Here is a 6,000-nt window from a genome sequence, read left to right on the forward strand (position 1 = left end):
TTTATTTTACCTTTTGCACCTGCCGGCCGATTGCCGGCACACGATCTCTGACACAGTGGCAAATGGCCGCTTTGCAAGGAGCCGCTGACCCCGCCCCCAAACCGCCCCGTACCACCCACACTCCGCCCATTTTTTCGAGCTCCGGGACTTACACATGGCCCGGGGCTTTATGCGCACCACCAGGCCTTTTGAAAATAGGCCTGACGAGCATAGCTCTTTGAAAATCTGCCCCTAATTGATGCTGAGGTAGATCTTATAAAATCCGGGGTCGGCGCGTGCAAGGCTACGCAAAATCGGCAGCCTGCGTGCGCCGAGCCGCGCAGCCTGCCTCCGTTCCCTCCGAGGCCGCTCCGAAATTGGAGCGGCCTCAGAGAGAACTTTCCTTCCGTGTCCCCCCCCAGCAGCCTCAGAGAGAACTTTCCTTCCGTGTCCCCCCACCTTCCCCTCCCTTCCCCTACCTAACCCATCCCCCAGCCCTACCTAAATCCCTCCCCCTACCTTTGTTGGGCAAGTTACGCCTGCGCGCCGCCTCGCATGCCTCGGCACAGGCCGCAGTGCCGGGGGACTCGGGACCGCCCTCCTGGCCTGCCCCCGAACCTGTCGCCCACGGACCGCCCCTGACCCAGGACACTCCCCCTCCTGCCCCCTTTACGAAGCCCCGGGACTTACGCGCGTCCTGGGGCTTTGTGCGCACCAGCGGTCTATGCAAAATAGGCACGCTGGCGCACGAGTGCCCTGCGCGAGTAAATCCGGCAGGATTTATGTGCGCAGGGGTTTTAAAATCTACCCCTTTATGTTTTGTTATTTACATTGAGATAAAAAAAGTTATAAGAAATCTTTATTTTTACATATGAAAATTCTTCATTTTATAGCAGACTTACCCATCGAATACAGGATAAAATACAAAGCCTTATGCACCATACACAAACTAATATATGATAAAGAAGCAGACTGGCTAAACACAGCCTTACGAGTACATGTTCCACAAAGAAACCTCCGCTCAGCAAACAAAGCACTACTAACAATCCCTTCAGTAAAGTCAGCAAAATTAACCCAAGTGAGAGAAAGGGCTTTATCATTGGCTGGGCCCACACGATGCCACCCGAACTCAGATTACAGAATAATCTCAAAACTTTTAAGAAAAATCTAAAAACATGGCTCTTTAAAAAAGCCTTCACTAAAGAGTGTGGAGGGTAGAGAATGAAAGTACAAGGTAATGCAGATGAGAATGAATTTAATCAATCCTACTTTTAAGAAGTAATATTTCAAAGCGATAGTAACTCAATAATATACCTGGACTTGACCAACATTACTCAAATAATGATTTTATTTATGAAATTGTAACCGAACTTTATTTGCACCTGTTAGAATGTAAGATATCCTACATTTACTTACCTTAGTCTATGTGCCTATTTGTAAACCGCTGCGATGGTATATAACTTAGCGACGGTATAGAAAAGTTTTTAAATAAATAAAATAAATAAAATAAATAAATATGCGACAGTTACGATGAGTATTTCCAATTAAATTGAGGTTTTAAAAGTTGTCCGTATTTGTGGTTACTGCGGTACTTTAAAGTAAGGGCCAGATTATAGTATATATAACATGCACACGCAGCCACGCGTATGTTATAAAATCCGGGGTCGGCGTGCACAAGGGGGTGCACGCTTGTGCACCTTGCACACACCGAGCCCTAGGGGAGCCCCGATGACTTTCCCCGTTCCCTCCGAGGCCGCTCCAAAATCGGGAACTTATAAAATAAAGGTAGGGGGGTGATTTAGGTAGGGCTGGGGGGCGAGTTAGGGAGGGGAAGGGAGGGGAAGATGGGGTGGGAGGAGGGAACAAAGGAAGGCTGTGCGGCTCGGTGCATGCAAGTTGCACAATTGTGCACCCCCTTGCGCACGCCGACCCTGGATTTTATAACATGCACGCGGCTGTGCACACATGTATAAAATCGGGCGTAGATTTGTGCACGCCGGGTTGTGCACACAAATCTACGCTCGCGCGTAGTTTTTAACATCAGCCCCATTACCTTCTATCCTAAGTTTTATAGTATACTGAGGAGTCTCTCACGAAGGACTTTGGAAATCCAAATACACTATCAGGTGGATTTTCAGGGGTTTACGCGCGTGGCCGGGCCTTGTGCACGCTGGGCCAATTTTCAAAGAGGCCCATCCACGTGCGTAAACCCCAGTACGCGCACAACTGCTGGGCCTCTTCAAAGGGGCGGGCCGGGTGACGGGCCAGGACAGCACCATGGATCCCTGCCCGAAGACTTGCGCACCGGCCTGCTGCTGGTGCGCACAACTTACTTCAGCCTGGGGACCTAAAGTAAGTTCTGCGATAAAACTAAAAAAAAAAAAAAGGTAGGGTTTTGGGGGTGGGGAGGAGTGGAGAAGGGGAAGTAAGGTTAGGCAGGGAAGTTCCCTCCCAGTCTGGGGAAGGCCCGAATGCATCGCCATGCGGAAAATGTGAACGACCCCCCACCTTGCATGCACACGCATGTTATAAAATCGGTACATCCATGTGTTCGCGTCAGGAAGCACGTGCACATGGATGCGTGCACGCACATTATAAAATCTACCCCTATATTGATCAGCTCTTCTTTGTCCACATACTTATTTACACCATCAAACAATTCTAATAGGTTAGTAAGGCACGACTCCCCTTTCGTAAATCCATTCTGGCTCTTTCCCATTAAGGCATGTTTATCCACATGACTAGTAATTTGGATCTTAATTTCAGCTTCCACAATTTTAATAGGTACAGATATCAGGCTCACCAGTCTGTAGTTGCTTGGGTCAGCCCTGGAGCCCTTTTAGAAAATTGGCATTACATTTGCTTGGGTACAGAAGCAGATTTGAATGATTGGTTACAGATTACTAGTAGTAGGTAAGCAATGTCATATCTGAGTTGGTTAAGAATATTTATTATTTATTTGGCACCTGGTGCCAGGTTCTAGGAGATGTACAAAATTTACATACCATCAGGTCCCATTGATTTGCTACTATTAAATTTGTCGATTGGCTCTACTACTTTTTCCAGATCTCCAACTCAATTCAAGATCACATACCATGCACGTATGTTGTTAAAATAAATGCATGCTTGGTTCTGAGGTCTTTTCCTTTCTCAGAAAATACATGCAGCAATTACTGGAGAGATAAAGTTCTAAGAAATTCAAAATCTTTTGTGGTGAAGTATTTCATTTGGTGTTTTCACATTTTTCTAATTCACTTGCCTAATATTGTTTTTGAGCTATTTTAGGGTATTTTATTTATTTTATTTATTTAAAAACTTTTCTATACTGTCGCTAAGTTATATACCATCGCAACGGTTTACAAATAGGCACATAGACTAAGGTATTTAATGTAGGTTATCGTACCTTCTAACAGGTGCCAATAAAGTTCGGTTACAATTTCATAAATAAAATCAATATTTGAGCAAGGTTGGTCTAGTCCAGGTATATTATTGAGTTACTATCTCTTTGAGATATTACTTCTTAAATGTAGGATTGCATAAAATCATTCTCATCTGCGTTTCCTGTACTTTCATTCTCTACCCTCCAGACTCTTTAGTGAAGGCTTTTTTAAAGAGCCATGTTTTTAAATTTTTCTTAAAAGTTTTGAGATTATTCTGTAATCTGAGTTCAGGGGGCATCGTGTTCCATGGTATGGGCCCAGCCAATGATAAAGCCCTTTCTCTCACTTGGGTTAGTTTTGCTGACTTTACTGAAGGGATTGTTAGTAGTGCTTTGCTGACTGGAGGTTTCTTTGTGGGACGTGTACTTGTAAGGCTGTGTTTAGCCAGTCTGCTTCTTTATCATATATTAGTTTGTGTATGGTACATAAAAAGCCTTGTATTTTATCCAGTATTCGATGGGCAACCAATGTAAGTCTGCTAGAGTTTCAGTTATATGGTCTCTCCTCTTTTTTCCCGTCAGTATTCTGGCTGCAGTATTTTGAAGTATCTGGAGTGGTCTTATTGATGTGCTTGGGAGTCCTAGTAAGAGTGCATTGCAGTAGTCAGTGCTGGAAAAGATAAGTGTTTGTAATACTGTTCTGAAGTGGGCAGGTATGCGTAATGGTTTGAATCTTCTGAGGATCATAAGTTTTGCATAGCCTTCTCTTACTTTTATAGATATGTGTTGCTTCAGGTTGATTTCTGGGTCCATTATTACTCCCAGATTCCTTACTTTTTCGGCTAGCTCAATTGTCTGGTTATTTCTTAGAGTTATCGGTGTTTGAATGATTTCTGTATGTTTTCTCTCAAGGTGAAGGAATTCAGTTTTGTCAATGTTGATAACCAGTTCCATTTGGTTTAGTAGTTGTTTAATTATGTCTAGGTACATGTTAGCTAGACTTAATGTTTTTTCAATTGTGTCATCTATTGGTAGAATTAATTGAATGTCGTCTGCGTAAATGTAATGTATTATCCCTAGGCCTGCCAGCAGATGACATAAGGGTAGCATATATATGTTAAAGAGGGTAGCAGACAGCGCTGAACCCTGGGGTACTCCTGTTTCAAGTTTAAATTTTTTTGATAATGTGTTTTTTATCTGGACTTGAAAGAACCTATTGTTTAGGTAGGATCTGAACCAGTTTATTGTTTTGTCATGTAATCCAATTTCTTCAAGTCTTTTTAGTAGTATTTTGTGGTTTACTGTATCAAAGGCTGCAGATAAGTCGAGCATTATAAGGATGTAATGTTTACTGTTATCAAAACCTCTTAGTATGTTGTCTGATAGTGAGAGAAGTAATGTCTCGGTGCTGTAGTGTTTTCGGAAGCCATGTTGTGAGGGGTACAGTATGCTATTATTGTCTAGGTGTTTGGCTAGCTGTTTCTGTACTGTTTTCTCAATTAATTTATCTAATAAAGGGAGGTTTGAGACTGGGCGGTAGTTATTGAGGATTAGTGGGTCACTGTTTTTCTTTTTGATGATTGGTTTCATGATTGCCCTTTTCAGTGTATCTGGCATTAATCCATCAGTTAGGGATAGGTTTATGATATTAGATAGTGTTGGGGTTACTACATTGGTAATCTTTTTTATCTCAGTTGTTGGTATTGTATCGATTTTGTGTGGAGCAGGGTTTATATTTTTTATCATTGATTCAACTTCTTGTTCTGATATTTCTATAAATGAGGACCATAGGTTAACATCTCTTTTTTGCATTACGATTGCTTGTTTGCTGTTTTTTGGGAGTTTGTTTCTTAGGTTTAATATTTTGTCACTAAAAAATTTGGCTAATTCATTGCATTTTGATTCAGGAAGACTTTGAGGTGATTCTTGTTTGTCAATTGTGAGATTTGTTACTATGGAGAATAAGGTTCTTGGGTTATTGGCAAACTTTTCTATTTTATTGGAATAGTATACTTTTTTAGTATTAAGGATCAGTTGTTTGTAGAAAGCTAGATGTTTCCTGAATTTGGTTAGGTTTTCAGTTGTCTTGTGTTTTCTCCAGTTTTTTTCAAAGTTTCTGAGCTTTCTTTTTGCATCTTTTATTTTTGCATTATACCAGTGGTTATTTTGTTTTGTTTCTTTGATAGTTATTGTTTTGGTGGGGTTTATTTCATCAGCTATCTTTTTAACTGAGTTTAACCAAAGTTCCGTAGCTGTTACAATCATTGAGTGTTATGTCTTTTAGTTCTTCTTCTAATTTGTCATTTAGTTCATCGTTGTTATAGGGTAGTCGATATTTAAATTCTATGGGATTATGAGTTTGTATGGTCTGAGGATTGAGAATATTAATATTGGACTGAATAAAGAGGTGGTCAGACCAAGGAATTTGTGTGTAGCTTGTAGCTAAGTGTTCTAAATAGTTGCTATTTATGAATGTTAGATCAAGTGAGTGTCCGGCTCTGTGTGTTGGTTTATCGGTTATTAGTGAAAACCCTAGTGCTGTCATGGCATCCATTAGTGTCTGTATAATAACACAAAAGGGTAATACAACTCTCTATATCATTATTGTAGACTCAACCACAAATCTTAGAGAGACAACATCT

This window comes from Rhinatrema bivittatum, chromosome 4 (assembly GCF_901001135.1).
Source record: "Rhinatrema bivittatum chromosome 4, aRhiBiv1.1, whole genome shotgun sequence".
NCBI lineage: Eukaryota > Metazoa > Chordata > Amphibia > Gymnophiona > Rhinatrematidae > Rhinatrema > Rhinatrema bivittatum.